Here is a 17,592-nt window from a genome sequence, read left to right on the forward strand (position 1 = left end):
TGAAAAGTACTGAGTGCTTTTAGCTCACAGGGTTGTGCTTCTAAGGGGATGAAGTAGAAGCCCACCTACCTCTCTATAATTAAAACCACTGGACGGTGGAGGCCAAATCATGCCCATCTGAGCTCCACTTTGTGGAATGGTATTTCCTCCACGAGTAGCCCCGTGAGGTCCTTGGGACACATACCTCGCTGGAAGTAAAGGTGAAGAATCTGGCCTGGAAGAAACATTAGATTATTTGTACTGTACATATTAGCCAGCTTCTCAGTATAAATTTCATTCACGTGCAGTAACTGCAAAAACACAGTTTGGCCGTCCTCACGCATGGTGCTGGAGTGGTGCCTCTTTAACACCAAAGCGTGTCTTCTGCTGCAGGATCCTCACCAACCCTTTCCAACCAGCTTGTCAAAGCTGTTTTCTTTATGTATATGGCTGTGAGAGCCTTGAAACCAGGGCCTCCATAGATGAAGGAGGAATATTTACCATAGTTGAATAAGGTGTGAAAACACCGTGCAAATAAAACTCAGGTTAGAGACTGTTTAAGGCAAAAAGAAAGGAAACTGAGGATACCATTGCTTCAAGGGCAGATGAAGAACAATGCTTACTTCATTAATGGAGATTCGTAAGTAAATTCAGATGTACCAATGCTAGTCCATCTTTCCGAAATATTTTAGTCTCTAGCTTTCAGATGGAAATACTCCATATTAACCAAGACCTCATTTTACCTTACGTTATTTAGGGTTTCCAAAGAAAATATATTCCATTCATATTCAGTAAACGCAAACCCATGTTCTGCTGCTATTAGCTGAGTTTTAACTGAATCTGAAGCTCGGCTTTCACTTAACAAAACCAGCTTTAGAAGAACTAGAGCATCAATCCATATAGTAGTACTTATGAGGAATACATTGATTTTCTCATTGCTCTATGTTGGCTAAAAATTATTTGATTATGTATTTAGCTACTAATGGAAACTCATTAGTAGATTTTCATTTCATGCTTGTTTGCACCTGCAATCCATTTCTTCTTGTCCAAAGGACTGTTTCATTTAGGTTGCACGCTATAAATTTTCTTGCATATAAACCGATAAGCATCAGCCAAAATTCAGTATACGTGGTCTGAAATAGCTCAGGGCCATCATTTTTACAACAGCATCATTAAAGCAACAGATCTCTGATGATTCATTGTCGCCTATTACCGTGCATATTGATGTTATAACTTGCCTTTTCATTTACTTGTTAGTTTTGTTGTCTTTGCTAGTGACAGTCCCTTGACGTCTTCCTGTTCGCTCGTCCCTTGCATTCTCCTGGATCCCACAAGGCTCCTGTCTATCTTTTTTTTAACCCGAAGATGGGACATACCTAACTTTGGGCACCGAGTCTGGATGCCGGACTGTGGAGGGCAGGAGCAAGGGAACCATCCCCCCGTGGTGGGTCAGGGCACCCCATTAGTCCAGGCGGGTCACCCCACCATTTCACCCCCGAGCCACCATCATGGGTTCAAGCTACCTAATTTTACGGGGGATGCAAATTCTCCCACAGGTGCTTACCTGGCACCTCACGGGGGCAAACCCTACAGCTCTGCTCGGCGACTCCATCACTTAAATCCCAGTAACATTTTCAAACTATGAATAGCTGTGAGGGTTAAGTACTGTGCATACACCCAATTATTTGAATGTATTACTTTGTGTTTTGGCCACGACTAAACCAGACTGCTAAGCTCAGATGGTATCTTTTCAGAGAAGAGTAGGCTGCATTTGAGGGTTGAGACAGACACTGATTGAAGACTGACTGACAAAAATCAGTCCCTTTATCAGGCTAATACAGCATTAACATCAGTGCAGTCATATTTTTAGCTGTTCCTGATTTTTAAACCATCATCTACACCACTATTAACCTAGTTTAGCTGCACTTACTTAACTTGCTTTGATTCATGCTGCAGATTTTGTGGCTGTTATTCTGCACCCAGAGTTTGAAAAACTAGTGGAAGTAACTCTTGCAATAGCAGGAGTTTGTTCTGATTATGTTTACCCCCATTACAACTTCAGTGATCCTGAGCTTAGCATAACTTTGACAGAGCAGCAGGGCTGGGCCAGAGGTTTGAGCCTCAGCCACATTTCCGTGTGAGTCCATGGGCCTGCAAGGGACAAGAAAGCGTCACCAGTCCCACCGGGGCTCAGACTCACTGAAGCTTTCTGTGGATAAGGGACTCTGGCATTATATCACTGTAATATCATCCTAATTATCACAGTAAAAATCTCTGATGTTCAATAAAACGCTAATAAAACATATGCTCAGTGGTCACTTGTTTTATTTGGAGGGATACGTTGTTATCTGTGTTGGAATAATACCCTGTTCCAACCCAGCCAAATCCAGCTACTGTGCCATCTGGTCATTTTTTATAATTTTTTTAACAATATAGCTCAACTATATTTTTAACTCCATAGACCAAAGGAGTGTATTTTTGCCCTTAAAGCATTAGGTAAGAAAATGAGCCTAATACGCCCAACTAAGTCAACAGGAGAGTCACTGCAGTCCTGGTATTTAGAGGGGGACCAGAGGAAACCCTCCATGCAGACCGGCAACACAGGCTCCCACTGGAGTGACAACCGTCGAGCCAAGCCAGCTCTGCCCCACGGTGGCACCTTACCTCTTGTCCCTAAGGCCTCCTTGGTCCGCAGCGGCACAGGAAGGGCGACACGGCTTCACGGATTCGGCGCAGGTCCCACCTCCCCATTTCTCATGTGGGCAATGTTCCGAGACAGATGCTAAAGGTTTTTCAGTGGGTATGAATGGAATAAGATGCTTTTTTAGGAGATGTCTTCAAAGCAACTTCAACTAGTGACCGCTGTCTTCCTTTTTGCTCTTTCATCTCCCTTTGCTCTTGCTCGTGGGAGACAGAAAACACAGCTAAATCTCAGCTAGACCCCACACGAGTAAAAAAGCAGAGTAGTCATCCCTACTTACCCATCCAATATCCAGCATTTCAAGCGTTTCCAGCTTAGTCACAGACCACCTCGGGCTGTACCACTGAATGTCGATGGAAAGTCTCCTGCTGGTAGAAACTAGAAGAAAGAAGTCCAGAGATTAGAGGTGTAGGTGCAGGAGTAGCAGACGACCATAACTTTCACATCGGAAGTTGCAGGGCATTTTATTTTGGAGTTTTGAATTAAAAAAACCCCCATGTCCTGGTTAGTGAAGTGGAATCTGATCATAATAATTATGTCACATTTTGTTTTCATATAAAAAATGAAAAACTTGTTCAACTTCAGCAGAATTATTCTGAATTGATCCAAATATGAGAACTGAATCTATTAGTGCTGTGTACCAATACAGCTCCCCGCATGGAAAAAATACACTTGCTGTAAAAATATCTATTTTATCAACCAGCTTAAGCCGCTGAGGGTCTGCCTGTATTCCCCACCAAAGTAACTGACAACAGGCACGGGTTCTGAACGTGTTTGTCAAGTGGTCATGTTCAATACAAATCTACTTTTTAATTAAGTGGAATATACTGGGTGTATGCGTATTGCCTGCGGGCCAAAATGGTTTTGAGGAAAACTGGCTTCCAGAATATAAAGTTGCGTTGTTTTTGCTCTGTCTTTTAAACGAGCTTTACCAGCATGCAACTCCAATCCTTGTGAACTCTGCAGATTAAATTTCCTTGCAGTAATGACCACTAGGAATTAGTGAAATGTTAATCTTCCCACCTGCTGTGTATGATTATACATGAGTCTAATCAACCTGATTACGAAAGAAAGCAATTTCTGCTTTCACAGAAATTTATTGTTGTTGTCTGCTTTAGTTCTTCTTGAGGAACTGTAATATTCCTTACCCTACATTTTAAAGAAAAAAATAATCATTAAAATGTGTAAAGGGGAGCATTGGAGGCTGATAGTAATTGCTTTACAACAGATACAGTAACTGGTGCTGTGAGGATTTATTTCAAAGCATAAAGTTGAATTAGAAACCTAGCTTTATCTGGATTTGCATTGCTTTGATGAAGTCACTGCATCTTTGTGTCTTGATTTTTAGCTAAACTGTTCTTAATGAGAATGCTAATAATTACAGTAGGACTAAATTGTTTTAGGGACACAAGAGGATAAAAGACAAATTTTGACCTCATTTAAAGCTACAGCCACAAACGTGACACCTCTCTGCTGTCAACCCTGAAACATGCTGGATGCGAAAAGGAGGAAATGCACCAGCTGAATTCGTCGAAGACAGCTACTTAATGCACTGAAGGCAGATTATAAAGAATCTAAAAAGCGAAGTCTAATCGTATTTCTCGTGTACAAAATGTGTTTGAGGCCACATGTATTGACATATGAAAAACAAGAAAAAAAGAAAAAGTTAATCATAGAATCATAGAATCACTGAGGTTGGAAAAGACCTCTAAGATCATTGAGTCCAACCGTCAACCCAACACCACCATGCCCACTAAACCATGTCCCTAAGCGCCTCATCTACACGTCTTTTAAATACCTCCAGGGATGGGGACTCCACCACTTCCCTGGGCAGTCTGTCCCAATGTTTCACCACTCTTTCAGTAAAGACATTTTTCCTTACATCCAATCTAAACCTCCCCTGGCGCAACTTGAGGCCGTTTCCTCTCGTCCTATCGCTTGTTACTTCGGAGAAAAGACCAACACCCACCTCGCTACAACCTCCTTTCAGGTAGTTGTAGAGAGCGATGAGGTCTCCCCTCAGCCTCCTTTTCTCCAGGCTGAACAGTCCCAGTTCCCTCAGCCGCTCCTCATAAGACTTGTTCTCCAGACCCCTCACCAGCCTCGTCCACACAGCCGTCTGAGCAGGTACTGCAGTGGGAAGATTTTGTCCAAGTCAGAAATCCAGGAAAATCAGAGTCGGAGTACAGAAATCTGAAAATACAAGGAACGTAGAGCAAGCCACAGCAGCATGTTATGCTACTTTATTCATCAGTCAAAACCACAGTTTTCTTCCCAGTAGCCACAAACCCCAGAATGCCTCAACTTCACCCCCAGCACAGTTACAGTCATCTCCGTGCTTGCACACTGTGCATGGAAACACACTGAGTGATCCCTGGACTGGAAATCATAATATCGAATCATCTGATTCAATATATTACCGCTAGTTATCTGAAATCATTCAGGACCTGATGAGCATTATTCCACAGGCGAGCTTAATATACCCAGAGAAATATGATGCCAATTATGAAACCAGTGTTTCTCAGCACTTTGCATGCAAAGAGCAGAAGATAATCGGGGATCTCCATGGTGACAGTGTTAAGGTAGCTGGGTTACCTGAATGATAATTTCCGTCCTTTCATCTGATCTTCATGGGTTTTTCACTTTTCATCTTTACCTCTGAACGTGTTAGGTTTCTAATGGAGAGGAATTGACAAATATCTTAGTATTCCTTAGAGGAAAAGCAAATCTTTTCTCATATATACTCCTGCGACTTAATTCGCCTTAACAATTTTTGCAGGGAGAGCTGCTCATGGTGGTAGGGAATTTGCCTTCTACACACATACAGCCAGCTTTAAATTGGACAAGAGAAAGGGCAGAAAACACCTCGCTAAAGCAGATCTCCAAAAATTCCTAAGAGAAAGTCCCTTCCCCCCGGACCTGTGCCCGGGGGGAGCCCCAGCTCCCCCACACCACCGGTTCTTCCCAGCCCTGCTTCTCCTAGTGGAGAAGCTCCACTGGAGAGCCCACAGATAATGTCTGATCTTCTTAATTTCTGTGTATTGCTCCCACAATGGCCTAGAAAATATGCTAGAAAATTAATGTGCATTGAGTCTCGGGCTTTCATAATTTGTAAGAACCTTATCCAATTCGCAATTTGGAGAAAAATTCTACTGAGATCTCAAAGCAATCTATCACTCTGAGGCAGAATTGACTTCCATTGATTTCAGAGAGGTATGCCATGGTCATGATGGCAATGAAAGCCAGTGTTTCCTGAACTGTGAAGTGGCTGCTGCCTTTCTCTCCTCCTTGTGCTCTTTAACCATGTGCTTATTAGAAAAGCTGAACATTTTTCAGTTTGGCTCATTAAAACCTTCAATACTTTAAACAATCTGGTTTCTCTCCTGTGTTGGGTTGTACGGGAATATCCTTGGAAGATGAACCACAAGCCTGCAAAAGGAATCTCGGAGCTGGCAGGTGAGACAGATATCCCGACTCGGGCATCCAGCAACCTCAGCAGCGTGAGACACATTGTGTTGTGCGGCAAAGCAGCGATAACACGATTTCTGATTACCTTTATCAGCTGTAAAACTGCTCTTAAAACACTCTCCAAGCCCCTCCTGAGGGCAGATGGAGGCCAGCGAGGAGATGAGAGGCCCGTTCTGCTGGGCTCACATCCCCGGCAGGACGGTGGGAAGGGTTCGGCAGGATCGCTCCAGCCCGGCCACCGCGGGCTGCTCGCTCCCCGAGATTTTAATGGGACAAGGCTTCATTAAAATTGTTTTCATTCCCTGTGTTTGATGCAGCTGGTAAGAAAGACGCTGCCCCAGCTGCGTGCTGTTATTCACAACTGTCACTCCAGCAGCGCACGGCTTCACGGGGAGCGGAGAACAAAAGCGAAGACCGATTGTAGTGCAATCACCCAATTAACTTCTGCATTTTTATTTTTAATCTACTTCTGCTTACTGGAGAAATAAATACAATAGATCAGTAATGCCGATGTTCATAACACTATGCAGTCACCTTCTCCCCCTCTCTTTACAGCGCTGTGTTACCTAACACCTGGTAGGAGATTTAAAAGGATTCTCTTCATCTCATTTCATACATTAGTGCTAAGTTTAGCTTCTGTAGGTAGCAATTTCTGTTTAAAGTTTAATAAAGAGGTATGTTTAGAATCTCAGGGGCACACTCTCTGCTCATTTGAAACAAATGAGGATTATATAAGGAGGAACACGAGCTACAAATAGGATTCATAAAATTAATTGGCTCCAAGCTGCAGCTGAGCGGAGCTGAGCCATCAAAAGTGACGAGTGGCCAAAGTGTGTCTGTTCCACTCGGATAGCCCTGGGGACTGGCAGGGCCAGGCCACTGCCCAAGTTGAAGCACTCCTATGGGCTCTGTTGAATTCGGCTCTCCCATGACTCAGGGTTCCTGCAGAGCCAACCGCCCCGTCTAACCGCCCTGGTACCACTGCCGCCGCCCCAAAGACTCTCCAAGAGCTCCGAGCTGTCTCGATATTTCCATTTATGAGGTGCGCGTAAGTTCTGCCTCACAAGAGGACTATGGATGCTGCAGACAAAGCCTGGAGCAGCACGCAGAGGTTTTGCATACTGCAGAGTACCTCCATATCACTTCTAATGAATCAAAAAATTACAGCACATGCTTGAACATTCAAATGAAGTGAAAAATCCACACTTTGTTCTTTGGCTACAATTGTCGGTCCAGTTGCCAGAATTCCTCCACACAAATCTGTGGCTGCATGTGCTGTGCTCCCTCTGCTCGAGTCATTTGTTGGACTAGAAACAACAACAATATTCTATATATTGATTATATCGAATATCGTGCTGCTAAATCCATCTGAGGAAATTTCTCGGATTCCTTGCAGGAGCCCGTCTGCCATCCCATCCTGGAATACTCCAGCCCCGACACATGGCCAGGAGCAGGGCAGCTATGCAGCCTCTCCTCATTTAGCAAACTGCAGTTCGTTGCCGGGAGGATCAGTTACAGCTGCCATGCTTTAATGAGCTAATGTAAAACCTTTAGCTGAATCTCCCTAATTGCATTTAAAGCACCATATATATATATATATGTATATATAAATCTTCTAAAATAGCTTCCACATGTTCTTCCATTCCAGAGCTCTCTTCAGTTACAAAATGCTGCGATAAGTGTGCTAAATTCTGCCGAGACGTGCATCCCACCAACTCCCACCACAAAGCCCAACTTGAGTTAGGCTCCTAATATCTTTGTAATAGCAAAAAGTTATAAAAACTCATCCTAAGCAGTGACATGTAAACAGGAAATAAGTAAAGGGCCTCGAGAAAATGCTGAAGGAGATGGAGCCCTGCTGCTGGGTTTTGCAGAGCGGTACGACCCATGGCTGCGCACTGCCGCAGGCTGCCTCTGCGCAGCTCTTTCCGTAGCTCGGAACAGCCAGCCCTGGCCGGGCTCCCATCGGCTTCCCTGGATGCGTGCCCTGAGCATCTCAGCTGAGATGCACGGAGTTTGCACACAGAGGCTCCGTAATCAGCCAAGCAGCCAGAAATTAAAATAAATGGGAGTAAAACTTCTCTTGCACCTGATCGATAACAGTAATATTACAAGGAGTATAAAGACTGAAAAAGACAAAATCTCTTCATCTTTCCTTTCTCTGAAGACTCTATCAGCTAAGCAAGGCTGTAGTTCATTAATAGCTACTGAAATTATCCCTAATTTCTCAGCTGTGTTTTACGCACTATCATTGACATTTTAGTAAACAGCATAATCAGCCAGGACAAAATACAATTTGTGATAATGTCCTTTGGTAACGAACATATGAAACCGGTAACTAATGAAATAGGGAAGAAGCAGCATGACCATTTTTCTGTACCCCCCGACATAGTACTTTGACAATTTTTGCCACTCTTGATAGCTCGCGAGGGGAGGCTGACGTTCTTCCTCTTTTAGTTAAAATAGCTTGCATCCACACCAAACAAAAAAAAAACCCCTCATGTAACAATAGTGTTTCTCAATACATAGAAACTACCAAGTTTAATACATCTATTATTTCTTTCCGGATAAATCACACCTACTTGGATGCCACCAGGACCAACATGAACAGCGGGTGCTCTGAAGAGCCTCCGGACAAAAAAGAAGTGACGGGTCTGCCCGGCAAGAAGTGAGGATCCAAGGACTGACGGCGCAAACATCGCTGTGGTCGTGTCCTCAAGCACTGGCAGGATCCAACTGAATCATGATGCTGAATTACTGCTCATCACGTTAACCTGTGTTTTTAATTCCCTAGCAGCAACGAACAACTACTGAGTAAGAGCTGCCTGGGACAAGTCCTCCATCGACTGAAACTCCTCTCACGGCTGTTTTTGAGGGCTGCCCCCCTATTCCTGTACACTAAATGGTGCTTTACACTGCTTGGAAGAGTCACTAGAGGACCACCCAGTCTTCTTGGGCTCTATATTGTTGTTCACACCCAGATATAAGAGCAGTAGTCATCAGTCCATCAGTACATTTTTCAAAAGATGGGATGTACGTGTGTTTTTTAGGTAATCCCACAGAAAGAGCTAAGCCTAAAATTTCCCTCTAGATTTCACAGTGTCTGGGAGTCTTGCAGCTATTCAGACACGGTTTCTATTTAAAGAAAATGAAACCTTCCCCTGTTGATAATGTACTATTATGGGGTATCACCTGCTCCTCCGTGCCACCCCCACATACACACTCGAAGTATTTGAGAAAGTAGTTGTTGACAGATCCCTGTGTACAGGGGATAATAGACACCACCGTCATTCGTGTAGGATAAGGGAAGCTGGAGCTGTGACAATCCAGTGTGGCACTGACTTCTGCTGCTGGGAATCACACTGTCACTCCTACTTTGTGCAACTTAGTTCATAGTTGTCAGAACAGGCATTCACTTATGTACCTGCTGCAATAAAATTAGTCAAAATCATATCTTCCCCTGTAGCACTGGAAATATTTTCATATCGAAATTTTTCAATCTTAGTGCAAACATATTACTTTTGGCAGACATTACAAAAGACAAACGGAATAATGTTGTGATGCTTTATATAATGCCATACCTGGGAAAAAAAATGCTGCCTATATGTGTGTGTCAGTGTAAATGCACATCATTTAACACTTAAGTAATAAAAATCTGAACATTTTCAAATCTCGCAAAACGTCCAACCTTTTCCCTGAAGCATCGAAATCTTGTCACACAGCTCACCACCAACGGCCATCACACGGAGTATCGTATCCCTTTCTGAACCTTAGGCTTGAAGGAAAATAAATTAAAAAAAATGTTTTTTTGAAAGAAAACAGTTGGAGAGTCTTCAAGATGTTGTCGGAATATGACCATCCCCGAGGGATGCTAACAGAAATCACGGTCCAATTTCAAAAATGAGAAGGGGACTCTCAACTCAAGTTAGGTGGATGACTCACCACCCTCCGACAACTCTTTAGGTGGCCTATAGATGGAGAGGGAAAAATAGAGATATTATGCACGCACGGTGGAAAGACAAGTAAATATTTAAGGGGGAACCCACTGCAGATGGGGAAGCCATGTTCTATTTAAACCAACCGACTATATCAACATGGCCAACCTTTCTTATCTCAGGAAATACATCCTATATTCGCCAACTGGCCAAAAGCAAGAGGTTCTACAGCACAAACCTTAGTGACGGGAAGGAGCCCTGGAAGCAATTTACAGCAGGTGATGCCAACGGCTCCCTGCGTGTCCCACCTCTCCGTGTGGGTTTGGGTGGGTTGTGCAGCTGAGTCCCATGGACATCTCCGATATCACCCCTAACAGCCCAGCCCGCTGGCTGACCCCCCCCGGCCGGGGTGTTGATTAACCAGCACCCCATATGCCAGCACAGCCTGATATTCTCACATGATATCGTCCGGGCTGTGAAACCGTGTCCAAACTGCTAGAAACCAGCACGTGGCATATAAAAATACAGCGAGAGCATCCTGTGCGCTTCCTCGCACAAAGTAGGTGACCCATTTTCCACACATATTGTTGGAGAATTTCATTTTCTAACCTTTCCTCTTGTATGACACAGGGGACAGCCCTGCTACTGTTTTCCGACAGTAATGGGCTTATTCTGCAGCCACACGCAATAAAACTATGCAAATTCTCAGTCCTGCTCCCACTAAAGGTAATGGCAAAATCCCTGAGCGCTTGGAGGAGCCCAGGATCTGGGTTCAGCAACCTTCTGCTCCAAAGCAAAGAAAGCATTTGCTTTTTACTGAGCCTCTTCACACACAGAATACTATTCAAACACATTTAAGATTGTTGAACGGGTGTCTTCAGCTGTAACCTCAGAGACAAGTGCAGAGGGTTTATCTAGTGGTAACAAAAGCCTCATGGCATTTCTTAGATAGAAAGAAAACTGAGTTTAGCAATTATTCATAGCCTTACATACATTCTTGCAGACAGTCAAGCTGACTTGGCAGACTGAAGCTAATTGGGTTTACAGTAGAATGAAGCTTTGATTGAAGTGCCTCGCTTAAAAAAAAATATTACATACACACCCCCATACCCCTGATAACATTACTCTCGAGCATGTAAAACAACCACCCCACATATTACCAAAGAAGAAACGCAGAGATTTTTATTGCTTTACCAAGCAAAGACCCACAAGTGAATAATTCTGAACTGTTTGATCTGCTGTATCCTGATCCATAATTTAGTGGCTGCAGAAAGGCTGCGTGTGGCTGACATTTCAGGCTGCTTTTGAAGTTCACGAAACCCCTGCAGTCACCAAGGGGAGGGACCCTGCTCGGGAAGCCAAGGTGGGCACTGAACAAAAGGTGGGTGGGAAACAGCTCCAAAGCTAATGCACAAAAAAATTGGTTACAAAAAATTGGAGAATGAAAATTAATGTCGCCTCGAGTTTACCGAGTAAATAATTCAGATTCTACCGTGGTGATTTATGAACATAAAAAGACAAATTTAACGAGCCCAGCAGGCAGCAGGTGCTTCTATTTTCACGTGTTAAGAGCAAAACTAAAAAGGCAGGAGCTTTTGCTTCACTGGGCTTTTTTTCCTATTTCATGGTTACAGTTTAAAATAAAAGAGCTCCCATGTGCTTCAGGCATATGCACATTGCTATGCTCAGCAATTTTGCTACTCAAGGGAGGGTCACACAAATGTTTCCGTCACTCTTTATGCCATGGGTTTCAATTTCCACACAGCCACATGGAGAACGCTTCCCAGTGTTCCTGGGAATTAACAGTTTTTGGAGAACTTTTACAGAAATGACACAACAGCCTACACATTTCAGAGGAGAAGATATTTTTCCAACAGCCTGGTGTGGGACAGCACTCAGCACAAACCTGCTTTTGACCATGTGCTCTTCAAGTGTTTCTTTAATTCAACGCATGTAGGATTTCACACAGGAATTCAGATCACAGACCAAATCTCTGAAACAATTCTGGGTGACTTTGCAAGGAAAAGTCCAAAATAGTGTCACAGCATCTACGTTCTTGAAGAAAATGGAAGATGGAGGTGTACGAAGACAAGACGAAATGGAAGATGGAGGCTTCGTGAGAAGGAGAATAAAGAGGAGATGGGGGAAATGAAAAACAAGCAAATGGAAATAGAAAATGGTGAGCTGGGATGTGTACAGGAGGCCCAGCACATCAGCTAGGATGGGAAGCAGGAAAGGAAAGCAAAGGCTAAGCTAGTTAAAAATTCCCATGCTTTATGAACTTGTGTCTCATCACCTTTCGGTATGAAGCAGTTTATAGACAACTAGCACAATGGAGATAAGCTGGCTTACTTTGACTTCATGCTCAGGCACCAAGCTGGGCATCATTTCATCCCTTCAGGGGCAACCACTTAAATGCAGCCATATTTAGGGGATAAGCAGCAGCCGGCATTAGTAAAAAAGGCTTAAAAAAAATCACAGAGAAGGAAACGCTGAGGTGGAAACCCACTGACCTGAGCAACCTCTGGTAACGCAGGAAGGAGCCGTGCCGCACATGCTCCCTGCCACTTAGTTCTTCTGCCTGTCTTATTTATTCAATGGTTTCAGAGGAAACCTCACTAAAAATCCAGTCTTCAAAGCTGATGATCTACCCATCTGCCAGCTTTATCAATCAGCATCCACAGGGCCAGGCTGCGCTGCACATCGACACCTTTTCCATTGACTCCCATATGGTTCATTGTGTGAAAATGCCTAATTAAGAGAAGAAGATGAGATTTTTGGAAAGTAAACCTTACAAGTTTCTGTGGAGGAAATGTGAGCGGTCGTGCTAAATCACAAGAGGTGGTAAGTACAGGCAGAGAGGCGACTTTGAAGGTAAACTGCTGCCTCAGAGTGTCATAAGCTCTCAGAGGTTTAGACTTCAAAATTACACATTTCATGCACCATACATTTGCAGCCTGACAGCAGGATTCCCCTGGAGAGGCTGGGGAAGGATCCTTGCAGTACTGCGCACAATGCTTTGTCAGATCAAAAAATCCAGCAGACAGTGATTGCAGATCAGAGGAGCTTACAGCTATTAAATCCAACAATTTGCCACTCTCCAGATGTAAACCAGGATAATTCACTCCACATGCGTTAATAAATGACCCTGCTTCTTAAATGCAGCACCCCGTGCGACAGATGGACGGACTGCAAATTCAGATTTGTTTTTTGACAACATGCAAAACAGAATACCAAAACTCCCCTGAAAACCCCCAACCATCCCCACATAAAGATGTGACAGCAGCCGCGCGGACGTGTAGGCCGTACACTGTGCGATGATGGACTGCTGGAGCTGGGGACAGCACTGCCGGGGCAGCCCCGGCCGCCAGCGTCACTGCTGCTTCCAGTCCCGCTGCCACAAAGGGCCCTCGCACGCACCCCGCAGCCGGGACGTCCACCTGCGTCTCAGTGATTCCCGCTGCTGAAAAACCACGGCCAAGGGCAGGAAAAGGGGCTGCTTCATTTATACTGAAATTGTCCTTTCCCTGAATGATTTGCTGTAGCTCCTACAGCCCGTGAATGCCCTGCCCGGACACATCCCCGTGAGGGCTTTTTTTTCTGCTGTGTATAACTCTGAACCAACTCGTGACCTTGAAGAGAGAGTGAAATCGTCTTGTGAGATTGTTTAGTGAAAGGACAAGAGAGGTACGAATAGACACGGTCTAACATGCTTTCTCCCTGGAATTGGAAGGACAGGGAGAGCCTTCTCGCAGATATTTTTGTGACCCAGCTAGGATAAATCCTGCAGAATGCTTTACAAACTCTGCAGAAAGTCAGCAAGCCGAGTTTCCACCAGCTGTAAACTCCCACTCCTCCGTTTCAATCTAAGGCAGCAGAAAATACAGCCCTGCAGTCCTTTTAAGAGTGGTTTTTATCACCCTATTTAAGCAGTAGTTCAATTAGCTCACCCGCATGCCTTCACTTGGGCGCTTGGCTCAGGCAAAGGCCACCGGCTGCAGTCGCTGCTGCAGAGGGATGGGGTGAGAACACGCAGGACCGACCTCCCCGTGCACGGGGACGTGCATCGCCCCGCCGGCACCGCCATCTCCGGACACCCGCTGGAAGCCGAGGCCAAGCCAACGGGGCTGCGTAGGACGGCGCCGTACGGGATCATGCCCACGATCGGCTGCGCAGCCACCGACAGATGTTGCTGTGGCAATTGGAAATCATTTGGCCAGCATTAAAAATAAAGAAATAACCTCATTTTTATGACACAATGCATAAAAAGCCTGGCTTCTGCTGGGAGTCTAAATTTGGCCTGTTTGGTTAATTTGATCGGATGCCATGAGCGAGGGCATGATTTGAAACCACAAGTCATTTTTCTCCTTGGAAGAGTGGATAACTCAGTCTATTAATCTGACAATACATTTAAAGTGAGTTATTGTGACAAGGGACTTCCATTATCCATTTCATCTAGTTGCAAACTGTCAGAATAAATCTCAGGGGGTTAGGGAAAAAAACTGCCTTCATTTGTTTGCTGTTTTTATATGCCACAACAGTTTAGATTTGGTTCACTTTAACTCACGATACTTTATAACTGTACGGGGGGAAGCTCACAGAGACCCTAGTCTCTGAAAATGTGCCCAGAAAATGGCAACTTTATGGTCATCAAAGGTTTTTTTAAAGAGGAGTCAGGACAGTAAAATTTGACCACCTGGCAGTATCTTGACATTGACTTCAATGACCCTTTGTTCTTACACATTTCTGTTTTTTAACTATAACTGGTTCTCCCTTTGGAATCAATTAACAAATACCTTTGGAAATTAAAAAGTGCTTTCCTAAAGCTCTGGTTTTATCTTGCTTGTAAAGCAAGTTGACTTAAATAGTTAAAACTCTTATATCCAGAAATGAATCAACATAAGGCATAAAAGAGTAAGCAATGGTATCAAGCTTAAGATGTCAAACTGGAATTCAGAAGGCTGGGATTCAATTTTACGGCTCTACCACTGACTTCTTAAATGTAGGGTAACTTATTCCCCCATCAGTTATGCAGATGATGATACTTTCTTATTATCCATTACCTGCTTGTTTTTGTAACTAAACCTGTTCCAGCAGCAGAACAGTATTTATTGGTGTAACTGGTAACTGGCCAAGAAGCCTAGGGGCCAGAAAGGCTGGTGCTGCAGCGCCCAGACCCTGCTCCGCTGCGTGGCTGTGGGTCTGCTCCGGCACGAAGAAGAAGGAGGAGATAGTTTGGAGAAGCCAATGTCGCTCACGGCCTGCAAAACAGACATGCAAAACTCACAATAAATTCAAACCACCGTGCGCTCATGTGCACGCATATATATGAATGAAAGAAGGTAGGTGACAGCGTGCAAAGAGCTGCCTGGGGTGCTTGCTTTTCATCAGTCTGCACGGGCTGCAGCCCTGGCCAGTCCCCCACTGAATGGGATCTTTGAAGGTTTCCTCCTGTGGTAATGACACTTTAACCCCTGCCTAGCACTTTGTTGTCAATTATTCCCCTTAAGTTTCATTTCAAAGCCATTGTGAGCTGCAGGAAGTCCAGAGAGTGGCAGGTATGTGCACAGCAACCTCCCCCCCACACACACTCTTTAATTACATCCTTCACAGATAAATACTAGTTTTGAGAAGCGAATTTTAGAGGTTTTTACGAAGTGCTGAAAGCTGGCTGTGCTCCCATGCAAAACACATGCATAAGCTCAAAACCCAAGTGCACTGGAGAAGAAGGGAAAAAAAAAAAATCAAACCCACATGTTTCTGGAGCGCAGATAAAACCCACGTTTACGAGGCAGCATTCTTGCTTTGAGTCACAGCTCTGGATTTTGAGTCCAGGTTCACATTAATTGTAGCACCGGAGATGCTCTGACAGGGCAGGACTGTCAGAGGTGTGGGGATTAGCAGCTGCCTCCCACTGACTTTCAGGAGCTGCAGCTCCCTGAGCAAGTTACACCAACCTGGATATATAAACACGTGTATGGCTTGCAGGTTTTTAAATGAAAAGGGGCTGCACTCTTAATACAATCTGGTTGAAACAAATAGTCCGGCCAGTCCTAGTACGTAGAATATATCACATCTTGAAGCCAGGGGCAAGGACAAAGGAATAAAAAAGCCATTCGTCTTTAAGTCTTTTACATGTTAGGTTAATTTCTTAAAAAGACTCCACTAAGAAATAAACATTGTGATTTCAACTAATTTTAATTCTACCCTCTCAGCACTATTCCTGTGAAGCAATGAAAACTCTAATTCATGATCTTCCCCAAAGTCATCGTTTGGTCTCAGGAGGTGGTCGGAAGCTCAGTACAAAATGTCAGTGTCACAACTTCACAGCTCGACACTTGCTTTTGATCAGATCTGGGAAGTGAGAATAGATGCAATATGCTCATTCCTTTACTGTCACTGCAGAGTATTCATTAGTTTTAATTATTTTTTAGGTTCTAGGGGGAACCATTAAAAAAATTAATCACAAATGGAAGGAACAGCAGCCATATGTGGCCATAAAAGGACAATAAAGCATTTCAGGATACACACTTGTTATGATTTATACTCAAAACAGGACTAGATGTAGCATATGGTGATTGCCATAAAGTAACATTTATTATAAAAACATGGAGATTTATCTCCAAGCTTGGTTGTATGCAAGAAGTCGCCTTTACTTTAACTTATATTCAGATTGTTGTAATACCACAACTGGTTTTTTGTTTGTTTTTAACCGAGCCAGGTTACTACAATCCTCAGCCTGTTGTCCCTATAAACATGTCCTTTAAGCAGACTTTCTTTTCACCGATTTCAGCCGAACTATCCATATGCTTGGATGCAGGAAAGGTTTAGGCGTAAGTCAGCTCCTGCTCTGGGGCAAGGACTGCTTCACCAGCGCTGCGCTCGTCTTTCGCAAACAGAGAAGGTACCACCGCTGACTTCAGCACCGGACTCCACGTGCCCGAAAGGATTCTCTAATTAGTTCAAGGTTTGTTTTGCTTTAATTTCAGCATCTTAAACCTAGTGAACATCTTGGGTGATAATTACTATAAACAGGGTATTATTATTTACTGTAAATAAGAAAAAATTGTATGTAAAACTATCGCCTTAGTTTCTTCTTGCCAACTGAATCCATCAGAGAAAGCAGAAATTTACAGTAGAGACATGTTTCCAAGAAGGCGGCACTAATATATCACGAAGTATTCCTATTAAAATCTGGAAAACATACAATTTTAATACACATTTTACAGCTTTTATGCAACGCACCTTGAGGAATAGGACAGGATACACCCCGTTAGGGGAGTAGAAGACACAGGGCCGGCTGCACCTGAGGCTAGAACAAGGATGGGGCTGGGGTCAGGAGCGAAGCACGAGGTCTCCAGAGACCACACGAGCCCCAGGGATGGCATGGCCTGACCCAGCCCAGCTCGAGGGGAAGGTGCCGGCAAAGCACCCGGTACAAGTTTCCCCACCCAGTTTCCCCAAGCAGCAAAAGGCTGTTCATGAACGCCGAGACAGGCCAGTTCCCCT

Source organism: Aptenodytes patagonicus, chromosome 8 (genome assembly GCF_965638725.1).
Source record: "Aptenodytes patagonicus chromosome 8, bAptPat1.pri.cur, whole genome shotgun sequence".
NCBI classification, from domain to species: Eukaryota; Metazoa; Chordata; class Aves; order Sphenisciformes; family Spheniscidae; genus Aptenodytes; species Aptenodytes patagonicus.